The 11400-nt window shown below is 41.5% G+C and overlaps 1 pseudogene; it reads right to left on the bottom strand.

Annotated features, from left to right (window-relative positions):
- Nucleotides 1–9240: 9240 nt before the first annotated feature.
- LOC112914193 (protein phosphatase inhibitor 2-like) lies at nt 9241–11199 on the bottom strand (annotated as a pseudogene).
- Nucleotides 11200–11400: the final 201 nt, after the last annotated feature.

Consider the following 11400-nt stretch of genomic DNA (forward strand, 5'->3'; position numbering starts at 1 on the left):
ATATGAGAGGAAGAGATACTAGCTCTCCTTTGCTGAGTGACTGCTGTTATGTGTCAGGCACTGTCCAGGCTGCAGGGCATACACGAGTTCCATTCAGTTATAACACAACACTATGAGCTCCGTGGTATTATCCGTATTTAAACCATGAGGAAATTGAGGCATAAGTCAGATAATTTACTTGCTCACAGTGACAGCTTTTATGTTTGAACCAGGCTGGTTTGATTGTTTCAATAGTCACTTCCCAAGGCAATCTCAGCCCCACCATTTGCAAAACTTTTCAGATCAAATGCCAGATGGGGCGGCGATGTAGAGAGATTGAGAAACGGAAGTACAAGCTGCTCCAGTCCAGTGTAGCCTCCTGATTAGTTCCCTTAGGCTCCCCTGGCTCAGTTAACAGTGGCAGGGATGACAGAGGGAGAAGTAAAATGGGATGAAAATGGCTGATGGGAAACAAAGCCCCCCAGGAAGCTTCTTACAGGTTGTTTAGCATCTATGGTATAGTCAACTGCTATGAAGCTGTGCTGGGGGAGGGTGGGGGGAAGGGAAGGAAGGGAGGGCAAATTGAGATGTAGTGAGTGTTCATGAGAGCTAACTGGATGAGGAAGGCGTGGTGACCAGAGGAGACTGGGTTTGAAAATAGGACACATCGGGAGGGAAAGAGGATGATTACAAAAGAAGAGGAAATAAATCTGCATAACTGACAGGACATTCATGTAAAGTAACTTTTCAAGTGTGTGTAGTGTTTCATAGTATTCGTGCCCTCTTGGAAGAGAGAGAATATGTCACCATGGAATAAGAATCACATGTGGGTTTTCTCTTCCTTATTAAAGATTCAGGGAAAAAGCCTTACTCAAACTGGGGCATTTCAGTGGAGAAGGGTTATTTTCCCTGCCTCGTGACAACCTGTTGGACCAGGTTTCTCTATTATATTTATATGTTGTGTCAAGTTAATCACTGGGGACCTCTGCCTGCTTCTCACATTGACAGCATGTCAGGCAGAAATTGAGGATTTTCCAGAACTATGGCTGAGCTCAATTCATCTGTTAATTTTCTAGACTCTCAGCTCATCCCTTCTTCTGAAAACTGAATGTTGTAGGCACTGTTTCTGTTCTTATGGCTGCTTGTTACTCTGCCTTCTGCTGTCTGAAATCTTTTCCCTGTACTCTTAAGGGGAAGTAGGAAAACCGATTTCCACATGAAAATGTACTAAAAATCGCTTGACTTTTCCTGTTTGGTTTACTATGGTGAGTCCCCTGGAAATTGACTCTGAGATGGAACTGGGGAATGTTCTCAGCAGCAATCCTGCTAAGTGAGTGAGGGAGACAGGATGGGGCCTTGGGAGAAGCTGAGCAGCAATGCAGTTGCAACAGAGGCTTCAGCCCATCCAACTGGGTTTGGAAGCCCCAGTGAAGCAAGAGGTAGGCTTTTGTACCTCACAACCAGTAAGTAGGTGCTGCTGCCTCTGGAAAGGATGCATAAGCTTGGGCAAGGCAGCTCTCATTAGTGGAAATCAGCTAATTTGATTAGCTGGGGATGGGGTGGCGGGGGGTAGACTCGGGGGTGAGCAATCAGCAGATGCTCACTCAAGTGAGCAATCAGCAGATGCTCACTCAACAGCTGGGCGATCTGAGGGGCATCTGTACTGCATACTGCAGTACCCACTACAGATGTGCTCCAATGGTCTGGGTATTTTCTGAGTATTTGTACAATATTAAATATTGAATAATTTCTCTTCTAGGACTAATTTTTTAACTCACTTTTTATTAGTATTTATTATATCTCATGAGAAGAGATTAAGAATCATTGACTTTGGGGATCCCTGGGTGGCTCAGCAGTTTAGCACCTGCCCTCGGCCCAGGACATGATCCTGGGGTCCCAGGATGGAGTCCCACATCAGGCTCCTTGCATGGATCCTGCTTCTGCCTCTGCCTGTGTCTCTGCCTCTCTCTCTCTGTCTCTCTCATGAATAAATAAATAAAACCTTAAAAAAAAAAAGAATCATTGACTTTATTAGGTACTATCCTGACTCCAAACACCCTAAATTGTCTTCTGAGCCTGGAGTACATTATATATATAATAAATATTTATACATAAATCCCCCCTTTCTGGTTGTTGCATATCTTAATTTCTAATTCAGTGAAAGCCTTCCCTATCTTCCACCTCTTAAATCAGGAGTAAGCCACTGGTGATACATTTTGTTCTAATAGTTTAGTTAATCAAAGGGCTGAAGAGGTTGGTTCTTTTATTTTTTCTTAGGGAATGTTTAAAAAGTAAATTTGAAAAATGGCAAACTGTTGCACCATCTCATTTTTCCTTGATTTCCTGCAGTCTCTGTTTTTCCATCATTAACTTAAAAAAATACAAAGTCAGTGTATACAATTCAGCATTCAGCTAGAGATAATACCAGGAGAAATAAAGCAGTGATTGTTTTTCACTGTGCTAAAAAGTTTTAAAGGGCATGGCCCCTTTGATTTTCATCAAATATATATGGTTACATTTTGTGTGCATTTCAAACAATACCATATCAAATTAAGTCTCATTTTCCACACATAAAAGAGTGAACAATTTCAATCACCCCTTAGCCCCATCCAAGAAAGCTTGCCAGCAGAGTAAATTGGAGACTAAATTTGTGCTATTTTCATTTCATGGCAAAAGTTATCTTGTAAACAGAAATAGCTGCTCTCTTCATCACAATCATGTGAACCATACTATGGTTTATGAGCATCAGTACTTCTAAAAGGACTTTTCCTGTAAGAAAAGTTTGGCATATTTCTTAAACACCCTATAACAATGTTTGCAAGCGTTTATTACATGCTGGTCCTGGTGCTGGTGCTGGTGCTAGGAAATATGCCCCTGAATCAAAATTCAGAACAGAAGATATAATAAGACACTGTGAAGACGGCCAACAGCTGCCTTTGTAATGGAGGAGAAAATTCTCTGCAAAATATTAGTACTGATACTTAGAAAATATAAGGCAGCAGTAAAACAGATCCACTTTTAGATTGGCAAAACAAACAAACACACACACACACACAAACAAACAAACAAACAAACAAAACAACCTTTATAACCAGAAAGGATAATGGAAAACTGTTGGAGACATGGCTGAAATATGAATTCCATCCTAATGAGGCCCTGAGTTTACAATGCTTGTCTGTGTACACTTTCTGGGAACACATCACCATAATTTGAATTTATTTCTATGGAAAAAGTAAACTGGAATTATGTGAGTTTTGAAGTATATGAATCTTCAAGAATACATCTCTCAAAGTTAAGCATCAGTCTATCTTAAAGGGTGTGCTTTTTCTGTTTTATTTTACTTTGATATTTCTTTCTTTTTTTGTGTGTGCTAATCCCATGACCTATAATTGACTTTGGGCTGTTAGTAAGGGGAGATGAAGCAGGATATCAAGAAAAGTCTACAGAAGCAAGGAAAAAGAATGAGGAAAAGGGAGGGATGTGAAGGGAAGGACAGAAGAACTTGAGAGGGTCTATATGGTGAGGGAATGTATTGGCTACAAGAGGAGAAGAAATATTGCTAATGAAGCAGCAGCCATCTGCTAGGTGAGGCCATCCATCCAGCCATCCAAACCTGGGTTTGGATCAGGACTTAGCTCCTCACTGTGCAGCTGAAGTTTGCCAGTCAGTAAACCTGTGTTTACTGAGCTTCTGCTATGTGCTGGGCATTGCCGCACACTGTAGATGATGGTGAATATGCTCTTGTGGAACCTATGCATCATGCTGTTAGCAAGAATTTGTTTATTTTTTTATTTTTTTAAAGATTTTATTTATTTTTTCATGAAAGACAGAGAGAGAGAGAGAGAGAGAGAGAGAGAGAGGCAGACACAGGTAGAGGGAGAAACAGGCCCCATGTCAGGAGCCCAATGTGGGTCTTGATCCTGGGACTCCAGGATCATGCCCTGAGCCAAAGGAAGGCGCTAAACCGCTGAGCAACCGAGGGATCCCGTTAGCCAGAATTTAATTGAAGAAAAGATGCAAGGGAGATAGAGAGCATGTTATGGGAGGATCTAGAGAAGATTTTATTAACTAGGTGACAACATAAGACATGAAGAATTTCCTTGACTACCTCAAGACTCCAAGTCTCAATTCTGTATCTGCATCATGAACGTGATGGTGCTTATTACACAGGATTCTTGTAAGGATTGGGAAGGAGAGATGTATGATTTGGTAACATTTTACTTGGGCCCCCAGGCTGTAGTCTGCTGACACCTGCCCTAGACCATCCATGCATGTTTACTGTACTATGGGATAGACAGGAACATCTGTCTGACTTAAGCCACTGTGTCAGATGCTGAAGCTGCTGTGCCCTGCCCATCTCTTGAGCTTCTTCTCCAGGCACTGTTTAACCTTCTGAGAAGTTTTTGTTGGTACAGCTCCCTCTGGCTGGAGTGACCTTTCTGTCACATTCCCTCTGGTGCACTGCAATCACCTATCACAGGTTAGGCCTAGAGGCTCCTTTCCTAGCCAACTCTGCTAACCTCCCCCAAATAAGAAATGAACTGCCTGTGAGCAGAGACCGTATGTTGTTGTTTCCATTCCTCAGGATCTAGCACAGCAGAGCCTCTATGCCTGCTTGGCTGAGTGAGTAACCTTTCTCTTCCTATAAAACAGATAACATTTATAAAATCAGAAAGCAGAACAGACCACTTCAGTTAGAAATAACCAAATGAAGGCCACAAACTGAGTGTATTACTCCACGTTTATTTATATTTTATTTATTCATTTTCATATTCTGCCTGTTGTGAAATCCTAGCCCTCTGAATCAACCTGTGTCTACAATTAGACTCCTTCCGATGTATTGACTCAGTTTTGCACTGACACCTGCAATACTCTTCCTTGAAACACTACTGCCCAGACCATGTCCTGCTTGGATTCTCTTACTCTTTCATTTCTGTTCCTGCATTTTCTCAGTGATCCCAGACACCTGTCTAGTTTCCTTGCTCCTTACCTGGTGACGCGGAATAGTAAGTGAAACTTTTGCCTGAGAACCTAAGATGACTAGCATGTAAATCAGTTAAGAAAGAGAGTATCCAGCTTGGAGCTGGATGATGAATTCCAAATCTCGTTCCCACACCAAGGATGAAAAGTACTGGAAGAGCAGAAAATGGGGACTTGCTTGCAGAAGGAGTTGTGAGAGTGAGTGCCCCCCTTCTCCCACCAGCAACTTCCAAGGAGAAAGGTGAGAGTGCTTGCCTTCTCTTCAAAGTCTGCAAGAGGGGCTTTAACAAGACCATCCCGGAGAGCTAGATATGTACCTCTTAGAGTCACAGCATCAGAACCAACTGAAGAGGGACACACTCCTGAGACAGCCAATGGCCTAAGACCAGATAGGCAGCTGATGAAGGAGATGCTCTTGGCTCCAGGTGGACCTGACCTTCTAGAGTTTATCCTGACTTTTCTCCTGGACAAGATCCAGGTGCAAGCAAGAGGCAGATGCAGCATGGGCTCACCTCAGGTCTTGTCTCAGAACATCTGGAAGAGCCCTTTCAGCTCAGCACAGAGAAGCTGAAGATGACATCTGAGTCCTAGGAGTTTCAGGCAGTCAGCCAGGTAGAGATTCATATGCCCAGCCCCAGAGAATTTCAGCGAAGGTCCACATTGATGGGCCGATTGCCAGAACACCCGCAAAAGCACCAGTGACAAAAATGGTGTCACCAACCACGAGCCCAAAGTGCACGAAGCCACCTTACAATAGTGCCAATAGGGGGAAAGCTTTCCCTCCCTCTCACATTGCCTACTTCCTCTTACAGGTGTGGTTCCAGCACCGCAGGGGTAGTGGAGGGCTTCAGCACAGGTGAGCAGGCTGGCAGAGGAGGAGGAGATGAGTTAGGGGAGCAGGAGGAGGGCTGCTGACCTGACCTATCTTCTGTGGGCTGGCATCCTGCCCAGGGCCAGGCCTCAATGGAGAAAGGTAAGCAGGCATGTCTTCATATCTCGTGCTCATTTGGACTCTGATGGGGACCTGGAGTTTCCAGTTTCTGGATTGAGGATGTTTGCATTAGCTATGAATGAGCAGAAAAATCAGAGGAGAAATGGGGGAAAGCCTGTTTGGTGCCTGTGTTTCCCCCACATCAGGCCTGTTAATTAAATCAGTTAAAATTTTTCCCACTTATATTTTTAACTTACAAAGACTGTGCAATAGTTATTATTTCCAGTGATTTTTTTTTGCCCAACTTAAAGGAAAGAAAATTGAGAGGTGAAATGATTGGCTTTTGAAATTGAAGAATGAGGGTGTAGTTGCTAAAAGTAAAGAAATATCACACAAGGACATTAAAGATTGAGCTTACTCTGTCATTAACTACATCACCACACACTGAACTAATATATTTCACAGTTCAGCTATCTCTGGGATTAGGAATCTGTTATTTTCCACTTCTGCTCTGCAGCCCTTTGGAGAGGAAAACAAACAGAATCACTGGAATCTATTCAGTTGGGGGAATCCTGTTGAAATACAGGAGACATTCTACTTAAGACTGAAACCTCCTGAAAAGGTTGGCTTTAAATTTTGTGTCCTCCTTAGGGAAGTATCTTAATTTGAAATTCTTCTTAAGCCAAAATGCCACAGAGGATAAAATATCTTCAGAGTTTGCCATAGCTGGGCTGCTAAAAGGAGCCAAATGGAAGGAAACTGGCACCTGGAATAGTACGGGTGAGGTCTGCAGACTCCATAGGTGTGGGAGTGACAGTGATTGTGGTGGCTGTGACATCACCTTTATTTTGCCACAAATCATTTGCAGAATGACTTTCTTTCACAACCAGGTATGTGTGGCATAAATACTCCCATTGCTATGGAAATCAAAATGGGCAAGCCTTGGTTTCAGGGACTTTGATTTTAGGGACTCCATCTGGCTGCCCACTTGTACCATGACTGTGACTGCCCCTGCCCACTGGCCTCTGAGAATGCAGCAAGAGGACTCTCTTCTCTCCAGGATGTCACTGACCAATTTCCACCCTTTATAAGGCAAACTCTTTACATCAAAAATTATTTTTATGTTAATATGTAAAACAAAAGAGCTTATATGTGTGTATATTCAAAAGAATAATAATAGAAATTAAACAAGAACCTCCCCCCCCCCACACACACACAAACAGACACATATAGATCAATGGAACAGACAGCCTAGATATAAACCTACATTTAGAAGGTCCATTCATCTATGACAAAGGAGGTAAGAATGTATAATGGGGAAAAGACAGTCTCCTCAATAAATGGTGTTGGGAACACTGGACAGCCATATGCAAAAGAGTGATCACTTTCTCACACCATACACAAAAATGGGGCAAAATGGGGCATCTGGTGGCTCACTTGGTTAAGTGTCTGACTCTTGATTTTATCTCAGGTCATGATTTCAGGATCATGAAATCGAGCGCCATGTCGGGCTTTGTGATCAGTAGGGAATCTGCTTGAGAGTGTCTCCCTTTCCCTCTTCCCCTCCCCACTTCTTTCTCTGTCTCTCAGAAATAAACTTAAATGGATTAAAGACCTAAATGTGAGACCTGAAATCATAAACCTCCTATTAGAAAACATGGCAGTAGTTTCTCTATCACTAGACATAGTAACATTTTTTTTTAGATATGTCTCCTCAGGCAAAGCAAACAAAAGAAAAAAATAAACTATTGAGACAACATCAAAATAAAAAGATGTTATACAATAAAGGAAATCATCAAAAGAAAAAGGCAACTTACTGAATGGGAGAAGATATTTGCAAGTGATATATCCTTTGAGGGGTTAATTTATAAAATTTAGACCTTAGACAACTAAGCACCAAAACCCCCACAAATAATCCAATTAAAAAAATGGTCAGAGGATCTGAATAGATGTTTTTCCAAAGAAGACATACAGGTGACTAATAGACACATGAAAAGATTCTCAACATCAGTCGTCATCAGGAAAATGCAAATCAAACATCAATGAGATATCACCCCCCACCTGTCAGAATGGCTAAAATCAAAAACACAAGAAACAAGTGCTGGTGAAGATGTGGGAAAAAAAGAACTCTCATGTACTGTTGATGGGATTGTAAATTGGTGCAGCCACTGTGGAAAATAGTATGGGGATTCCTCAAAAAATTAAAAATAGAAATATCGCATGATCCATGGTTCTATTACATGTTTACTTATAGAAAATGAAAACACTAATTCGAAAAGATATTGGTGCATTATTTACACTAGCCAAGATATGAAAGCAACACAAGTGTCCTTTGATGATGAATGGATAGTGCTACACACATACAGAGAGAGAGAGAGAGAGGAATGTTATTCAGTCATGAAAAAAAGATGATATCTTGCCATTTGCAAAAACATGGATGGATCTAGAAGGTATTAAGTTAAATGAAATAAGTCAGACTGGAAAAGACAAATAGATGATTTCCATATAAATGTGGAATCTAAAAACAAAAGAAAAATTAATAAACAAAAAGCAGAATCAGACCTATAAATACAGAGAACAAATTGATGGTTGCCAGAGGGCAAGGGGGATGGATGGGCAAAATGGGTGAAGGGGCGTGGGAGATACAGGCTTCCAGTTACGGAATGAATGAATCATGGGATTAAAAGGTACAGCAAAGGGAATATAGTCAGTGGTGTTATAATAGCATTTTATGGATATAGAGATGGTATCTACACTTGTAATGAGGACAGCATGTAGCATAGAAATGTGTTGAATTACTGTGTTGTACATGTGAAACTAATGTAACATTGTGTGTCAACTATACTAAAAAATTATTTTTAAAAATGACAACCCTTACATATCAGCCAGTTTAAGAAACAGAACATTGCCAACATTTTTGAATTCCTCATCTTAATTGATCATGGCCTTTCCCTCCCCACACTCCGGAAGGAACCTCTCTCCAGAATTTTTATCAAGCCCTTACCTCTCTTTTAAATTTTACCACACATGCACATATCACTAATCAATGTATTATTTAGCTTTGTCTATTTCTGAGATTTAGATATATGAAACTATGGTCTGTATTTTTTGGTACCTTGTTCTTTCATGTATTTATATTTTTGAGATTCATCCGTGTCAATATGTGTAGCTTGCTTTTTTCCTTCTTTTTTTCTCTCTCTTTGTCTCTGAAGTCATTTAATTCTTGGCAATATATAATAATTGGTATGTATTTTGGTACTGAAGTCATGAATTATTGAGAATAAGAAGCAGTACATTATAGTAACAGGGTTTGTATCTGACAAATGATTACAGTGTTGAATGAATCTTTTCTATGAACTCTGTGATTAGTTTTGCATTTGGTCACTTGTAGTAGATCCTGGTGTTCATGCTTTCTTCAGCTGCAGTCTCTGACATTCCTTCATCTTCCTTCTCCTCATGTAGGTCCTTTGAAATTAACTGTCTAGCTAATTTAATATTCCATCCTTCATTGCAGTGAAGCTTCCTAACTTTCCTTCTTTTTTTAAAAGACTTTATTTATTTATGCATGAGAGACTCAGAGGCGGAGACACAGGCAGAGGGAGAAGCAGGCTCGCTGCAGGGAATCCGATGCAGGACTCGATCCCAGGATTTGGGATCACGACCTGACCCAAAGGCAGACACAATCACTGAGCCCCTCAGGTGCCCCTGAAGCTTTCTTGCATTTCAAATTGACACTTGCTTTTTTTTTTTTTCTTGTTTTTCAGGTGGAAGGTCACCACTATCCTCATCTTCACTGCTCTCTTGTTCATGAACCAGATACTTTGGCTGCCAGCATTCAGCAGCAGCACCTAATTTCTTGCCTAAGGTCAGCCTTCAGGGATTTCTGGGTCATCTTCATCATCACACCATACTATCTATGGTAAGGAGGGATGGGTTCATCTATTTTCATGAAACCACAATCTTTGTCTAAAGCTGGATATGTCACCATGATGTTCATTTCATCCCATCTCTGGGATTTTTTACCCAGCTCTTCATGGACACTCTTGCTGGGCTGTGCAGCCGAGGCCTCAGGACTCCGTTGATGGGCCCATGAGCAGTGGTCCAAGGCTCTGGGCAGTGGGGGTTGGGCTCAGCCTCACTGATTGGCACCAGATCCAGGAAGGAAAGGGCTGGGTGCCAGCATGCACTTGCCAGGCTGCTGCAGAGCCCTCCTGGGGCCAGGGTGGCTGCACCTGCTGTCACGGAGACGCCAGAGTCAGTGGTCACCCCACGAGGACCCCCATGCCAGGGCCGACTGGGTGGGGCTGGCGGCCCTTCACACACCCTTTGCTACCAACACTTACCTGCCACTGACTCCTTCCTTTTCATCGCTGTGTAATGCTCTGTGGTATGAAAACATTAATTTTATATGTGAGTTCTATCCTTGATTGAGATAAAGACATTGACATTTTTTTTCTCTTATAAATACGGCTACTATTATCGCTCGAACATGGCTTCTGCAGAGCAGGTTACAATCCTTGGAATATGTCACTAAATGGTAAAACGTAAGCACGTGCAATTTTACTAGGTGACACCAAGATATTTTCCAAAGCAGTTGTTCCAGTTTATAATCACACGGGCAGTATATAAGAGTTCCCACTGTGACACATCTTTGATTATCATTAGTACCGTCAGACTTTACATCTTTATCAGTCTGGTGGTGTGAAGTGGTACCTAATGATACTAATTTGCATTTCTCTGGCTAGTGCAATGTCTAACTTAATAAGACTGGGCATCTTTTCAGGAATTATAGATGTTCTTTTTTCCTCTTTTGTAAAATTCCTGTTCCTGTCTTTTGTCTGCTGTGTAGGGTTTTTTTTTATTGTGTCATAGATGTTCTTTATTTGGAATCTTTTAAGTGTATTGCAAATACTGCCACCCAGTTTGTGCCTCCTCTCTTCACTCACTTTGTGATGGCTTTTTTTGTTTGTTTTTTAAAAAATTTTTTCTTGTGATGGCTTTGATGAACAGCATGAACAGAAGTTTTAAAATTTTGATGTTGTCAAATATACGAATGCTTTCTTCATGGTGTGTATTAAGAAATCCTTCCTCCGAGGTCATAGTCTCTTTTGAACATCAAAAATTTAGCATTAACATTTCAATTTATTAATCTGTGTGGAGTGTGTGTGTGTGCTCGATCAGTTAGATATGCTCGATCAGTTAGATATTTCATACCTGTATAGGGATACTGGCAGTAGGATATAGGAGAGGAAGCACAGCACAGCCATGCGTGTCTTCAGCGAGAGTCCACCCAGTGCTCCAGTGGCCATTCTTTAGCCTCCTAGCAACAGGACAGGTGCGGGGAAGGTATCACACTGGCTTAGAATCTCTAGGTTCCGTAGGAACCAATAAGTCTTCTAATTAGGACATAGGTAGTGCTGGCAAGGAAAATGCCTAGTTAGAACTTATGTGGTGTCAGGGAAACTTCCCAGCTGAGTGAAATAAGTCAATCGGAGAAGGACAAGCAGTGT

The sequence above is a fragment of the Vulpes vulpes genome, chromosome 1 (genome assembly GCF_048418805.1).
Source record: "Vulpes vulpes isolate BD-2025 chromosome 1, VulVul3, whole genome shotgun sequence".
Lineage (NCBI taxonomy): Eukaryota > Metazoa > Chordata > Mammalia > Carnivora > Canidae > Vulpes > Vulpes vulpes.